A 16,842-nucleotide genomic window follows, 5' to 3' on the forward strand; every position below is an offset into this window, starting at 1 on the left:
CGTGCGATCGCGCGCGCATTCCTGACGCGTTACCAGCAGCCCACATCTCCGACAGGGCCGTATCAGCTTTCAGTGGCCCAGCTCAGAGGGGAAACAGCCCAGTTCCTCCCCACACAAACAGCTGGGCAGTTGTGGATGGAATTAATTGCTGATATGCACCGGGCTGTGTTTTTCTTCTCTTGTCATTTCCTTTGCAGCTGTGAAAGGCAAGGTTTTAAGGCTTTGAAAACAGAGCAGACCTTTTCAGTGGGAGTAATGTAAGAGTACTGAAATATATGTGTAGATTAGGATTTGCATATGAAGTAAAACCTCTCCTAAGATGTAGCAACCGGCACTGTTGACGTTGATATTCAAATTCCAGGTGCACCCTGCCAAATTAATTTCTGACTTTGGATTTCCAGCTTGAGGAAAAATTCTGGCTGAGGAGATTTGGATTTCTGAAAGCAGTAATCATTGTTTTCTGAACATAGGAGTCTGAAGTTGGGCGTTGAAAGCAATCTGTTATGAAAATGGTTGTCTTCCATGCACACTTGGAGCTGGTTTATAAAATGCACTGATGCTGCTTTAGCCAAATGTGAGAGTCAAGTTGCTGAAAGTCATGTTCCAGCCCAGCAGTTATGGGAAATTTATCACGGGGTTGGAAAATACATATGTTATCAACAGGGCTGCATGTCTGCCTCGAGGCTTCACCCAGCCCATAACAATCCAAAAACAAACCACCCATCACAAATGAAAAAATGCTGTCAAAAGTAGGTTCTAAGCCCTAATGCTGTCAGAAGCTGCAGCATGCTGGGCTTAGTTGTAAAATCAGTGGAAAAATGTGTGGTACCTGTTGTTGAAGAAAATATTTTGTGAGCTTCCAGTATGAAAGTATAACAGATATTTTTCCCCTTGTTTATTAAACTGTTTTAAATGCACTTTTGTTTTATGGAATTGTTACACCTCCCCTGCTAGTAGGCTTATGCTGCTGTGCAGTTTACTCAGGGGAAGATCTCTAAGCTCTTTTGCCAAAGTAATTACAACTCTCCTAAGTATTTTACTAGTACACAGTATTTGCATACCGTATATTTATAAATAATCTCATACCTGGAATGAATTGTTTAAACAAATGCTTGAAAAAGGTTTTGTTGTTTTAAGACCTGGTCTTAATAACTAAATAAATGAAGTTGTACAAATATGCTGAAAATGTCCCCACCAGCTTGGGTTGTGTAACTCCTTGTATCTTAAGATGAGTATTTCAAAGGTCCCACTGAAAGCAGGGCCATTATTTTGGTAAATACTGTGCAGAGTGAGGAAGGGTTGACAGACCAAGATCTTTAATAAATAAATAAATAGAAATTGCACAATTCTTGAAAGGAGCCAAACTTTCAGTCTCAGCACCCACATCAGCCAAACTCTTGCAGAGACTGCTGCAGAGAGCTGTGGGATTGTACTTCCAGCAAATACAGAGGAGTGCATCCTTACATCCTAGTTTTTCAGCCTTCCATGCAAGGGATTTCCTCTGTGACCTTGTCTGTCGTGGCTAAGAGCACGCAAGGGGACAGCAACCCAAGTCTGGCTCACATGGTATGCAGGAAGTTCAGCTGCAGTAATTTGATTGTAAATCTGAGCCTGAGAGTCAGTAACTCAGATCATGGCTGTTACATCAAAGAACGAAGGTTGCCTCCTTGAAGGGCTTTTAGTTTTTATAGCTATACAAAAGTTAACTATTACATAAGTTGTATGTTGTACATATCCATATATATGGTCATATCTTATTATAAATATACATGTATTATAGGCACCCTGTTCCATATCTGTCATACTAAGTACTTTTTTGGCAGGTAGTAGAAGTTATGGAAACAATTAAAATTCCTGTGCAACACTGGATTACTTATTTGTTTGGAAGAGTGGGTGGTGTTGTAGAGAGGGGAAAAAGGCAGATCTCTGCTTCAAAACCAAAGAGTAAAAGCATTCTGGAGTGGTTTTGCCAGAAGGTCTTTTTGTCAATTTGTGTTTGGACAGAAAGGTCTGAGTATCAAGAATAGAGTTATGGGGTTTGCACTCTGGTGTATGTTGTTAGTAAATATTTAAGGAATTATAGAGCTACAGTTGTTTTTATGGCCAGCAACCAACTGGTGATCCTTTCAAGGCAATAAACAGTGTATGAGAACAGTGTTCTTAATTACCCCAGCATGTAAGAAGTTGTTAAAGGTTAGAGACTGGTTGTTCTCTGCTCTGCCTTCACTTTAATCTAGTGCCTGTCTGACTGTGAGATTAAGAGTGGCAAAAAAATCCAGCCAGTTTTAAGGAACTCACAGAGGAGCTGGGCAATTTAATTCATTTGACAGTGAGTATCTTGATCCAGACTGTCTGCACTGTGCTTTCCTGTGGGGTACGTGACAGGTTGGTGGCGTGATTTGCTTTGCAAACCTGTAAATGAGTTCATGTTTGTGAATCTTTCAGCTGTGGTTTCTTTCTCCACCCTTTTCTCATGAATAAACTTGAAAAATATTTAGGACAAGATTTCCCTGGACTCGCCAGGTCTGATGGTATCTTTTTCAACTGTGGTCTTTGTATATATGTGCTTCTAAAACAATTGGGAGGTGTGGTGCAGTGTGCTTCCTTGGAGGGAGGCACTGATTTGATCTGTGAGAAGAGTCAGCTACAGAAAATGCTGAAACTAACACTGCCTGAGGAGTCTGTCGCTTTGGTTTTTAACTCCCTTTGAGTTTTGCCAGTAACTTGGAGCAGGGAAATGTTTGGTCAGCTGTGGTGTAACACTGAAAAGATTCTTGTCCTCACAACTACATTTATCGACATAGTAATAAGTTCAGTGTCTTAAACAACCACCTGACTTACTACATGAAGAAATTGTATGCAGTCAATAAATACTTCAGATTGTTCTGTGTGTGACTGACAAGCCATAGTTGACTAATGAAATACAGGATTTGGCAGTGCTAAAGCTCGAGACATCGTTGAGTGAACTTTGTGTAAGAGTGGGTTCATTCAATAAAAAATAAAAGGAGCATTTAAAGAGCCTTTTATTCCTGTCATAAAGATGCTTTGTGCTATTGCAGTTGTGTGTTTGACAGAATGGTTGGGGATGGATGCTGCAGATAGTTGTCTTGTAATTTGAGTGTCTTCTATTTGACACCAGCATGATTCTTCAGTGTTGTGACATGACTGGTGAGTTACAGTTTCTCTGTTTGAATGGAGTTTTCTGGTGCAGTTAGTATCATGTATCCATAAATCAGTCTGTTAGCATTGGTCGTTCTGTATATTATGGGATGGGTTGGGTTTGTTGGTTTTTTGTTTTGGTGTTTTTTTAGGAAATGAGATCTGATTTTCACTTCTGCTTAAGCCAAGGAGAACACCAGACTCAGTAGAACTGGGCTCAGAATTTTGAGTGTTTGTTGGCAGCTAAAGTGAACACAGCCACATGGGGCACAGGGCTGATTGCACTGTGCTGCAGTACCATGGGTCCCTGTACCTTTGAGGTTTTAAGTCTGTGAAATAAAATGAATCACTTATATTTTGGTTTGTGGTTGAGTTTGGTTTGTAGTTGTTTTTTTAATTGCTGTTGGTTTGGAGGTTTTTTATAGGTAGGTAATCTTGATATGTTTGAACACATGGCTCTCTGAAACAGCTCATTACTGGTCACACAGTTACAGCAATTGTAAAGAGAGATGTAGTTCCCCATCTCTCTTTACTGTATCAAAGTAGTTCAGCTTCTGTGAGTATGTGTGCTAATGAGTTTTTATCATGTGTGTGAGTAGTAGCAGACTAGACATTCTCCCATATTAGTCATTGCAGTGTGATAGATAATAGAGAAGTCTATTCTCATTTAAAGCTATAGCAGAGTGCATGAGGCAGCCTTCATTAATGTATGCTGCAATTGTATTGAATTTCTTAAATGACATCAGATTCTTTCATTACACCAGAATCAGAGAGATTCGTATGGTAAAGGCATAACCAACTAGTTTTAAGTAGTCTATTAAATTCAATTTTCTAGTATCCAAAAGCATACATGCACCCTGGTCAAAGAAAAAAAAACAAGAGCTAAGTACCCAAGTATTTTAAAATATATAAACTGGGGAGAAAGGATGAACAAAAGGTTTCTAATTTTGAGTAGATTAATCATGCTTTCAACATCTGGAATGAAGGTTTTTCTTGAGCATAGTTTTGAGATACACAATATTAATCCCAAAGCTTTGTGAGGGTGAGCAGAGCTTAGCCTAGGAGGCAGATACTAAGTTCTGGCATTAGTTTTTTTGCATTGTTTCCACATTCTGGCACTCCACTCCATTTCCTCGCCTCACTGAACACTGAAAGGGACATAAATTGACATAACTAGATTTTTGTGACTGGGGCAAGGGAAGCAGCCTGAAAGATAAACTTTAACCTGTCATCCTGTCAACAAATTTGCATTGTTAGAAAAGTAAGAATTAATATACCGTGGAGTCAAGAATAGTATGTAGGGACAATGCATTGAGAAAGTCCATATCTGAAGTTAATTTATTTCAGCCTAAAAATAGAATTTAAACATCCCACTGTCTGATTTGCTTTTCCATTAAAAAATCTACGTTTCCCTTTTTCTGTCATAAAAAAAGCTTTGAGTACTCTCACTGCCTAAAGCAAGGAAGTCTGAACTATGATAAAAGTTAATGGGAAAGTAATGGAAGAATTTGGCCTGTCCCTGTAGTTTTGGGACTGCTAGCTTCTCTTAGCAGTCTATACTGTGTCTTGAGAATGCTGCAGTTCAGTTATGCAACCTTGGGAAGTTTCTCTCCCACTGAATGCACTCTTCCTTTATTAAGGCTAATGGGAGTCATGTGTTCGTGTCAGTGGGAAAGCAGACCCTTAAAAATCTTTCTGGTAGATTTGGTGGAAACAGAGCTCACGTTCGTTATTGCTGTTCTGGGCAGTTGGATGTCTCATTAGCGGAATGTTAATGATGTTCAGTGAACTTCATTACTGGACGAGAGGATGTGGTGAAAATATAAAACGAGTGACTTTTCAATCTTACAATTTCCTGTATTGTTGGATTAATTTCTGCCTGTTGTGTCCTTTCTCCCGTCCCAGTACTTACACGTTGTGTACCTGGAGTCTGGTGGATGTGATGCTGGGGGTGCTTCAGCCCTGGTGCGGGGGCTCTCTGCCCTGAGCCCATGCTGTGGCTCCCCTCTCCTGTGAAACTTACAGTAGCGACCATTAGATTGTCAATCCTTTTGCTACCTCAGGTAGGAAGCAGATTATAAACCCGTATCCAGGACCCAGATTTTAGCCGCGGGACCATCACTGCAGTATCTTTACTGAGTGCAAAGGGAGCGAACACGGCTTCGCACAGCCCTGTGGGGAAGGCGATGGCGAGACCCACACCATCCCTTCACTGAGCAGATGTTCCTGCAAACCCCCACTAACGAAAACAAACCCACCAGGTCCCCGCCGAGCCGCAGGATGGGCTGGCCCCATGTGAGGCCGAGCCCTTGGCTGGCAGCGGGAATTCGCTTACCCTCGGAAAACGCGGCCTTTCGTTTTATCTCACTGAGGCGGCCGCAGGGGAACAATGGGTTATTAGAGCATTGGAACAACACGGGCTTTGAGTGACCCCCGCGGTCCTGTGTTCTGCAGGCGAGGCTAAAAGCAGAGATTGGCTGCCCTCAGAGTTAATTTGGCAGCTGCTGCCTTGGGGCCTGGGCTGGCGGCGGGTGTGAGGTGAGGGTGGCCATGAGGGAGCAGGGAGCGCTTCCCCTCAGGGCCCTCTCTGGGAAAGGGAAAGAAGTAAACACAAAAACAGAGAGCTGGCAAAGTTGAAAGTGTTCAGTTTGTTTTCTCTTTCTAGTATAAAATCTGTTTTCCTTCATTCTTCAGCTTTTAAGACAAAACCGTTGCATTGCTGGGTTTTGCCACTGGCAGTAAAAGTGGCTGGAAATGGCTGAGTGGCAGGTGAAGAGTCCGGTCACAAGCAGAAGGGTGCTGACCTCCCCAGTTCTACATGGAATGGCACAGTCAGGCTTTCCCATCCCATGCAGGGTCCAAAGACTTTGATCTTAAATGTGGCCTTTGGAGGTGTCATCCTCCCTGAGGGTCATCCCCCTGAAGCTGTGCACATCGATGAGCAATTAGGTAGATTATGCCATTGATATCTCAGAAGTCAGATCCCAGGATGACAGAACAGACTGAGTTGGAAGGGACACACAAAAATCTAGTCCAATTCTTAGCCCTGCAAAGAAACATCCCCCAGAATCACACAATGTGCCCAAGAGCATTGTCCAAGCATTTCTTGAACTCTGTCAGACTTGGTGCTGTGACCACTGCCCTGGGGAGCTATTCCACTGCCCAACCACTCTCTGGCTGAATAAGCTTTTTCTAATGTCTATTTTGCTGTACCAAAAATTTGTTTTTTCAGAATAAGGATGTAAGGCAATGTTTTAGCCTACAGACAAGGTATGTTCCAGGTATGTATGCTGCTGGTCTTGAAGGTGCATTTTTATTAGAAGCACTCATATTTCAGTGCTGGTAAAACATGTAGAGCTACAGAGTGGACATGAATTTTTAGAAAATCCAGAAGGCACACAACAGCCAGATGTTTGCCAGTAGCAATACTCCTCTTTTGTAAAGCAGAAACCCGTTTTTTAGTTCCTCAGCTTTCACTTACACACATATCCCTAACAACAACAAAAAAAGGAACCACCTCTCCTGATGACGCTTCACTGTCCTGGGTAGAATTTTCCTGCCTCCAGGGCTGAAAGATGAGCCCCTCCAGTGAGTTATTTGTAGGTCAGCTGGTCTTCCCATGATGAGGAATAACAAGGTGATGAAACTAAGTTTTATATTCTGGACTGGTGTACCTATTGCATGCTGAGGTTTTATGTGTATTTTTTAATGTGTTTTTCTCAAAGCACATAATAATGAAGAATTGTGGCATCCCCTTCCTGGGTAGCTATCTACTCAATATGCAAATGTATTCCCAATGCCCTGCTGGAAGCCTCCCAGCCAGTCCTCACAGAACAGTTCCTGCATTGCTTCTGAGAGTCCAGAACCAAAGACTTTGCTGTCAGTATGGTGAAAGCAAAACGGGCTCTCCATGAAGGAGGAAATATTTAATAGTTATGTTGTGCACATATTTCTTTGGGTTTTTTTTTTCTTTTTTTATCAGTTGGGGAAAAACAAGCGGTGGCAGCAGCTGTGCCATGTGAGCGAGTGTGTCATGAGCCTGCTGGGCAAGGCATAGTGAAGGGCATTATTCCTCTGGGAGGTTGGCACTGGCCATGGCCCTCCAGAGTTGCCACAAAGGATTTTCTGTTTAACATCTAATGCAACAAGCACATTCGTATGTTTGCAGAGGGTTTCCATGGAAACCATGTAAACTGTGATGCTGGCAGACAGAGGCAAAGGTTATACTATTGTAGAGGCCCTTTTGTATTCTCTGTAAATGTTTCAGAGCAGCTATATTTCTTAACTGATATTCTGAGCCTGTGCAGCAATTTGTTCAGATTTTTGGTTTGGTCTTTTGTTTTTCCTCTTTCCCCCCCTTCTATTTTTCATGGTTGTACTGAGGAGGTCAGATGAGATGTAAGAATAACAACAAAAATGTGGGGGTTTTTTGTTTGGGTTTTTTTTTTTGGTTTTTTTTTTTTTTTTTTTTTTTACATGGGATCACTTGAGTGTCATTATTTGAATTGACTTATCTTTCTGTTAGTGGTAATGATGCAATTGGAAATGGAAGGAGAGAGCACAAAACCAAATTCAACCCCTAGCAGTACATTTCTCATTTTTGTCAAGTGCTTTTATTGCTCAGGTAGAGCTAACTTGGGTCATTGCTCAATGGCATCTGGAAAATTTTTAGTGCTGGTCTCCTCTCAGAACAATGAACTTATGCTATTTATAGATAGCAGTTTTAACACTGGCTGGCCTTTAGTATGCTATGAGGGTACATGCTGTTTTTAAATTTAACCTACAGATTTAAATTTCCAAACATACCTATTCCTTTGTTCATGTTTCAGAAGTACTCCCACCTTTGGCACAAACAGAACTTATTAAGAAGAAAGAAAATTATTGACTCTTCTATATCCAGGTTCCCCTTTCATAGTCCATGTTTGCAGAATTATGCTTGTTCACAACTTCAGCTTAATTATCATGGGAGGTTATTTTAAATGACTGGATCTGTGTCTGGGCTCATGCTGCAGGTCAGAGAGAGGTCCAGGTACTGCTTGTTCACCTGCTGCTCTATGAAAGTGATATCTTACCTGATCTTGCTGTGCATGTATTCATTCCTGCCACTTAACTTTTGAACCTATTGCTTACTTTAAGCCAAATGTGGTACAAAGGTAAAAACATCATTTGCTTGTGCTTTACAGAAGCTGATATCTGGTTAAAGATTTTGATGCTGAGCAGCATCCTCAGTACCTGAAGCACAAGTTGCTCAGTCCATCTGATTATAGGGCACTGACTAAAAGAAAGTCCAGGTTAAGTGTAGATAATTAACTGAACTCAATCACAAGTTTGCAGAATCAAGAGATAATTAAAATTTTCGGTTTTAAAGACTAAAACATATTTCCTGCAAAAGGGGCAAAAACCTTTTAGGTGTATAAAATATTACAATCTTAAATAGACAAGTAACATTAAGACATTGTGTTTCTGAACTTGTGAAAGTGCTGTCATAATTACACAAGGCAGCACTTACTTTTTGTGGACACAAGAATGAAACAGCCAACTTGGAGAACTTATTGTTGTGGGAGACAGCTTCTAACAGAGAATGAAAAGGTGGAATGTGCTGTTAGCTCAGGATGGCTGCTGATTTACCTTAGGACAGCCAGGCATGCCCACAACCTGCTGTACCATGCCAGGAGTGGCCGGGAAGGGATAGCTTTGTTTGTTTACTTATTTCTCATGTTTTGCTATTTATATATCAGATGTATAATTATTAAAGGCTTCATATCCAGTGCCTCATGAATGTGACAGTTAAAAATAACTTGAAAAAAATAAACCATCCATTTTAGTCTTCTAGAAACCACTGATCTCCCAGTCCAGTATCACACAAACAACATGTTAAATATGACATGAAAATGAACACAGGGTTGATGTAATGAAAACCTTTCTTCAAGTTTCATCCAGCATAATTGTATAATTGCACTCTCTGAGGGACGGGGGTTGTGTGCCAGGTAGGAGTGTTTCTCATTATGAATTCCACTTCTCTGAGTTTGAAGCCAGAAGTCTCAAGAAAAAGTCTGTTCATATAACACAAAACTTTTCATGCTTTCATCACATCATACTGACTGCTTTTCAGTACAAACTTTGATTAGTTTTGATAATTTATCACAGAGAGAGAACATGTACTGATGAGGTAGGCCAAAATCAAAATTCCTTAGCAATTTTCCAGAGAATTAAAAAGAACAAAATTATAAACCCACAGCAACCCCCAAATGGTTTCTTACATGCTTGTTTCAATGCACACTGGAAGCATCACTCAGTAATTAAAATAAAAATAGAAATCCAGCTATCTCCCTGCCCAAAATGCTGCAATAAATTAGCAAGTTAGAGGAACACATCTTACAGGAAAAAAAAAAAAAATTAAGTACTGCCAAACTCTAAAAGCAGCACCTACTCCTATTCTTCCAGAAACCTTTGAGATCAAACTCCCAAGAGCAGATCAGTCCTGCAGATTCCCTTTTTCCTCTTTGGATTAAGAAATGAGTTCCAAAAAAAAGATGTGGTTCCTCCTTATCCCCACTGTGGTTAAGGCAGAGCTCAGAGCTCTGGCTGCCCTGGGTCAGTGCTGTCCTCCACAGCATTCCAGCACATCTGTGGGAGCTGTCATGAAGGAGCCCTTGGCAAGCATCTAATCACCTACTATTCAGCACTGTATTAATCAAGTTTTGTGGTATTTTTTGGGCATGTTCTTGCATGGAGATCTTTAATTCTTTGAAAAGTATTAGGTTTTCACAGATGTTTATAAAAAAAACTCACGAAGCACCCAACACAAAAGTGAAAAAAAACCCTGGAAAACCTAGAAAAGATGTTACTTACCTTTATTCATCAAGTAGATGGACTCTCCATAGCCTCAGACATTTTTTTGTATCATCAATAATTTTCTTATGGTGTAAGGTGAAATGCTGTTTACCTAGGATCATTTCCATTAGTTATTCAAATATTGAGGGGAAAAAAGCATCACCAAAGCTCAGAACATAATGTCATTTTTCTAAAAATCACTAATTGACTTTTAAATATGTTGCTTTTAATTCTTAATGTTAGAGTTGAGGAAAGAATTTGCCTCTACATTTCAGGCTCTGAATTCAGCCCATGGGTAAGGTGTCAGATACTTCCACCCAATATAAACATAAACAGGTTTATTTGCAAACAAGCCAACAGTATTTTCAAGCCAGGTTTACTTATGAGCTTTGGAAATTCAAATAAAATTACTCTTAAGTATTTAGTTAACTAGAAGACAGATCCATCTAATATATTTGTTGGCTTCAGAATATTCTTGAAATTACAAACAACAAAAAAAGCCAGTAGAAGCCAAAATTGAAAGAATTGTTTGGGGAAGGATTTGAGGGAGAGTCTTTAGTGCTGCATGTGACTGATCAAAGACTTCTCATGCTTTCAAAATTATAACAGAATCTTTGCAACTGGAATTCTGGGCTACTGGTGCTGCAGCTTCTTCAAGTCTCTGGTTAGAGGAGAAAGCAGGAAGCTTTTCTTCATTGTTCACTTGCTTGACAATGCTGCAGTATAAAGTGAGTGTCTTCTGAAGCAGTCTGGGGTGGATGGTTGCTTGTACCACCTTGGCTGAAGTTCTCAGTACATTGGACCATCTCCTCTTTAGACATGAAATATTCATGCTTCATGCAACTGAGATCAAAGGAGAGGATGGTTTGAGTCTCTAGGACAAGTGTTCAGTGTCAGCTGGTGTTCCATTCTAAGAACAATCACAGATGTCTGCAAGTCCCCATGATTTTGTGTAGCATGGCAGGATGCATCCATGCTCTTTAGTACCAGAGTAGTTTGCTGTGGAGTGTCTTTATTTTATCCAAGTTTCCAGGGCTTACTAGTGATGATGGAGGAGGAGAATTATGGGATAACAGTGCATAATTGCTTGCTTGTACTGGAAAATAATAGTAACCTAATTATGAAATATTTATGTATTCTGCTTTTGACTTTTAAAATACTGCTCTTACTACTGGGCTTGATGCTGACTCACCCTACCCCTCACTGTTTGTCTTACCAAAGCTTTTGTTAGTAAATCTTCAGCACTTGTTCAGAGATGTGCTGGCTGCTGCTCTGGGCACATCTGCTTCTCTGTTCAGTGCTGTGGTTAAATCCAAAGTGACCCTCTGCCATTAGCTGGGATTGCTTGAAATTCAGTGGAATAGTTTTCCATTCCTGAAGGTGTAGAAGACCTTCGGCTCTCTAAATTCAATTTGCTTTTCTAATTCCATGAGCAAAAGGTGGCAGAGACAAGAAGGAGGTCAAATTCAGGCCAAGTCAATTGAGATTGATGTGCATATTTGTATAGGTTAAACTTTGAATACATGCGAAACTTTCTGCATGTGCTAGTTGGGTAGTTTGTGGGGGGGTTTAATTATTTTCAAGCAAGCTGAAGACAATATTAACCATGTGACTATATACAGAAGAAGTGTTTCTCACTACTGTAAATCCTAGGGATTTCCCTGGGAAGGATAATTAAAGCAACATGCTGTGAACGTAGCTAATAAAGTAGTTGCCTTTTGAACTTTTGAGTAGGTCAGGCAGGTCCTTGGCCCTGCTCTGCTCTGCTCCACACTTTCCCCTGCTCTCCTCCCCAGATTTTTTTTAACCCTCATGCCTTTGTGTAACCACTGTAGAGTCAAGCTTCATGGAGAGATGTGCTTTGCACAATTAGGGAATGGTATTTTCAGAGGTGGGGGACTGAAACATGTGCACTGGGAGGGGCAGGATTGCCTCAAGGCAGCCAGGAAAACATGAAAAATTGTAGCATAAGGTATGTGTAACTTAAGTCCTCTAAAGATTATCATTTTTTAAGTATTAGGGATGGAGCTATAGCCTCCATCAAATTCTCTGTTTGTTCACTTTTCCCTTGTTATGTTTTGACAGTCACAAACATTTGTTTATAAATGGACCAAGAAGGGGAAAAAATGTCCCATATGCTAAAGCAAGACTAATTTTGGTAATGGAGAAAAAAGAAAGTCTTGGAGCCTTGAATGGGGTGAGAAAAGACACTCTCAGCATAATCTGTGAATAGTGATTTACAGATTTTTGTCCCTTGTGCCATCTCATGGCTGACATAAGCTGTTAGTCCTATTAACAGAGCCTTCCCTCTACAGCTCAATTTGAACTTGCCTTTTTTAAGCATTTATTAGAACAAGGGGATATAGTTCTTTTCTCACAATGCCTAAGGTTTTTTCACTTGCTCATGGCCAGTCAGTGGCAATGTGCCTGCTGCACAGTCAGGCCTGGGCTTGGCTGGCATCATTTGTCTCACACTTTCATCAATCCCTAAAATTATTATCTGTAAATTCTAGTTAAAAACCTTAAGACAGCCGTAACATTACACTAAGCCTCTTCTTCATATGTGAAATCAATATACGTAGTTGTGTTGTTTTATCTAAAATATTTTGAGTTTTTAACTACAACTATCATAAATCAGCTTTTTGAAATGCTCTTGTTTTCTGTTTAATGTGAGAATGGTATATAAGTCAGTAAAATGTTAAAATTCCTTTTTTGAGAGGCTAGCCAGTTTATTTTGACATGGTCAAGCTGATATTGGTGTATTAATGTGATTATGTTGTTGCTCTTTGTATAAAATTTATGGCAGAGTGATTCAGAGATCCCAGGATGAACTGGGGAGAGTTGTGCTGGGTGTGGTGCATAATATTAATAAAGATACAATTTGTCCTGAAGAGTGTATGATCGAAGACCTGGCACAATTTCATCTTTCCTTCGTTTCCAGTTACAATTGTCCTACTGAGATTAGCTGCTGGCCAGGTTTCCCAGTGCTCACTTGTGAGTTATGGAGGGCGTTGTGCTGCAATTCTGTATGGTCAGTGCATGGTGGTGGTCTTAGCAGGGTCTACACTGAGCTGTCAGTGGTGCTAAAGGTCAGGATTTGCTGTGAAGAGAGAGGATCTCCAGGGGTTTGGGCTATAAAAAGGTTTAGCTGTGCGCTACCATACACAAGATTGGTTGTTGGTGTAAATATTTGTAAAATCCAGCAGTTGCCTCGTGTCGATCATCTGGATTGCCCACCATTGCAGCCTCTGACCCTCCAGCAAAACCCAGGAGGCAGCTGCTTTGGTCGTGACATTTCTCAGGATAATCAAACTGCCGTAAATCACCAAGACTTTTCATGTGCCCTGGGACTGATAAGAGGTTTCCCTGCTCTCCAATGTCACACATTGTACCAGTGACCCAGGAGAGCTCCTGCAGATTGCTGGGAGTAGTCCTTGTTACTCCAAATGACTCTATCCAGGTTGGTGTGAATCAATGTATTTCAAAATAAGTATTTGCATAACAGACTTCTTTCTTCTACTCCATAACCTTATGTAGATCTGTATATAAAGCAGAATTGTTTTCCCCTGCATCTGTGCAGGTCAGGGACAGCCCAATAAAAAAGTCACCGAGGAAGCTGGAGACTTTTTAAGAGAGGGAGAGGGAGAGTGTTGTGAAATATGGAAGGCTGGGACTGCCATCAGCTTTTCCAGTTAAGTTTTCTTTTCACAGAGAAGTTCTTATTTTATACTGTGGAGGAGCCCAGGTTTCATGTCTTCCAGGTGACACAGGGACATTGTTCAGCCATTGTCTCTGTGTGTGGGCTGTGTGTGTGTGCCTACTTTCACAGCTTAATACGGATAAGTGCTACCAGAACGTAATCTTTTAATTTAGCTCTCTGTTGTCTGCTAACTCGTGAAATATTTTTAGGTGACTTAAGTAGAAGTGATTATGTAGATAAGCAGGGGTGAGTCTTTAAAAATAAAGTGTTTTTCATTGTCACCTGTGTGAATTGTTTCACCAACAAACTGTATTCCTCCTCTGCTACTTTTCTGTGACTATTTTGCATGTGTGACTGGGTTTGTTCTGACTTGCATGTTTTGTGTACAGAACATGATAATCTCAAAGTGTTCATAATGTCTGCACAATCTTGACAGTTTTTGTGTAAAGCAAGGAAACATTCATGGAGCAGAGCAAGGAAACCATTACACTGCTGACTGCTCAGGTGTCATGCAATGCAGTGATGGCAACATCCCAGTTACGTACTGCCTTTCCTTGGCACAAGAGGTTCCACATGGGCAGGGTGGACCTTGGAGGTGAACTCCCAGGGTTGTGCTTCTGAGACTGGCATTGTCTTTTATCATACTGACTCTCAGAAAAGGATGACAGGGTAATTTGCTTATCAAGGGTTCCTTCCCTTTTTTTACATGAAAAACTGATGCAGCAGTGAAGGAAATAGTTTGGGTCTACAGGGTTAAGCATGCAAGTTCATTTATGAGACTCAACACATGCAAATAGCATTTATGGCCATGTGGTGGAGCATATTGGATACATCAAACCAGCATTCTGGGCTCCGGAAGTTTTTTCCCCACTTGTGCTGAAAAATGTTGGCAGGCCAGGCTGCAAATGTGGAGGTGCAAGGCTGCACCTGCTACAGGCTGAGTGCATTATAAGGAACCTTCCTTAACAGAGAAAAAACATCATCTCTGCAGTTAAAGGTAAAGCTGCAGGCCTCAAATTCTCATGTTCTGTGTGGCTGTCAGCGACCCACTTAGTTCTCACTTCTTGACAATAAAGTGTGTCTGGCTCTGTTCCAGTTTGCACTGAGTAAAGTGTGAGTTGCACAGCTTGACTATTTGTGTTGATTTTAACATTGCATGATGTAACTGGGAAAAAATAATGCTTTAGATTTAGCACAGCAACACGAAAACAAGGTTCAAATGCGCTCAAATGCTTATTTCTTAGGAAAAAATATATCTTGATGCCATACAGTCTCTTTAATGTGGTGTCTGAAAAGAGATAATCATTTTATTACCTTGCCCTGTTTAAAAGCAGAGGGACTTAAATGTGCAATGCTGGATTAGACTATTTGATTAGTAACCAGTTTGGGCTGCAGTATGACAAATTGTTTATGGCTGCATTGCTACTGGAAGCAATGATGTTTGACACTCCTGTATCATCATTATCTTTATTTCAGAACAAACATTTGTGTAGATATGCAGCTAACTGCCAGGGTAAATGATACAGCTGAAAATTAATCCATAAAAAAAAAAAACCAAACCAACTTAAAAAACCCTTACAGGCATTTGCTGGTATGAATCTGAAGATGTGATAAAGGGGAAAAGATTGAATGGCTGGGCAGGCTGGGAGAAGATATGGCTATTTTTAAATGCAAATTAATTTGTGTGAATTTGATGGTGTCATTTGGCTTGAGTACTAGCGTAAGGAATTCCTGTATATTAGTAAAATCAGTTAATAAAATTTTGAACAGGTGCTACCTATCTAGTTATTTCCAGTTCTGCAAATTGAGTTTAGGAAACACTAGCATCTGAACACATCTTACTCACCTGAACAATGTGTAAAGTAAGAAAATCCCAAATCCCTTGTAAGATAAAAAGAAAAATGAACTTTTTCAACTTGGATATTTATGGTATTTGATGTCCCCTTTAGGGGAATTTCAGAATTAATTTAATTTTGAGGTGCTTATTCAAATTATGGTTTTTGCCTTAAAAGAGTTGCAATTATTCATTTGTGTGTCATTACTAAAATATGTAGGAGGGAAGACGAACAGTTAACTTTCTAGTGCCAGAAAATAGCATTGGTGACCCTCTTGTCAGTCCATATTCCCCTACATATTTCCCCATCCCTCTGAACCGTTCCCCCATATTCCTGAAGTGTGTGTGCTGCTGCCAGCTGACGTAGGCAGCTGACGGTGTTTGCTAAAGCCAAGTCTTTGATTCAGACTGGAACCTGTTTCATGGGGAGGCTGGAACTGAGATCAAGAGACGCCCAGTTTGCTTCCAACAAGTCTCCTGGCAGACAAGATATTGGAGGGGGGGTGGGGGGGAGAGAGAGCAGACTGTTCCTTAAAAACAAGCAGGCGAGAAATCGCAGGAGCAGAGCAGCTCAACGTGCTCCTGAGAGGAGCTGCTCCGATGAGGGGCGGCCCAGACCCCAAATCAGGCACAGCAGTTAATGATGCTGTGCACACACTGCTGGCTTGCAGTGCTGGGAACTCTCAGTAAGATGGATTGCACTGCATAGAGAAAATGGAGATGTCTGAAACCAGCCAGAAAAGATCAGCATAAAAGGTAGGTTAATGTTCTGTTGCTAGGTGATCTAATAATTTGGTCCTTTCACTGTTATTCTGTCTGGTGGTATTTATTTTTATATACATTCAGTGCATTATGAAAGATATAAATATATCAAGTCAGTGTTTTCTGGGGGGTTCTTTCTCAATATAAATTTTCCTCTCATTTGCTCTCCTGCACTTTTTTTTTACTTTAGTACTTCTTGTTTCTCTGACCTCATTATTATTTTTGTGATTTGACATTGAAAATAGTTATTGCAACAGAAGCAACACAGTAGGTTACCTAGATTTTACAAAGTGTCAGATGGGGATGCTCAGGATGTAATGTTGCAACCTAAAATCAGCAGTTCCGAGTTCCTGGAAAAACAAATTGAAGCTTTCATTAAATGAGACTAACTCCTAAGTAGAGAGATAAACAGCTTCCTGGCAGAGGGGGTATGTTCTACTTTCTCTGTAGCCCCGTTACGGGTTTGAAATACAGAGCAGGATATGGAAGCCAAACCCATGAGCTATATAAGGCATCAAAGCACTGGAGGACACGACCTGTTTTCTTTTGTATC

The 16,842-nt window shown here is 40.6% G+C and overlaps 1 protein-coding gene across 6 annotated transcripts in view; it reads left to right on the top strand.

The window, feature by feature from the left end:
- The window catches only part of ADD3 (adducin 3), a 92,168-nt gene that overhangs the window by 46,924 nt on the left and 28,402 nt on the right, over positions 1–16,842 (top strand). The window contains exon 1 of one of the 6 annotated variants that reach the window (XM_005481111.4): positions 15,939–16,283. The exons of the other annotated variants lie outside the window; for them this stretch is intronic. The gene's annotated coding sequence lies outside the window, so the exon portion shown is untranslated. Of the gene's footprint in view, positions 1–15,938; positions 16,284–16,842 lie in introns of those variants that run through there. 6 annotated transcript variants of the gene reach the window in all.

Source organism: Zonotrichia albicollis, chromosome 7 (genome assembly GCF_047830755.1).
Source record: "Zonotrichia albicollis isolate bZonAlb1 chromosome 7, bZonAlb1.hap1, whole genome shotgun sequence".
NCBI lineage: Eukaryota > Metazoa > Chordata > Aves > Passeriformes > Passerellidae > Zonotrichia > Zonotrichia albicollis.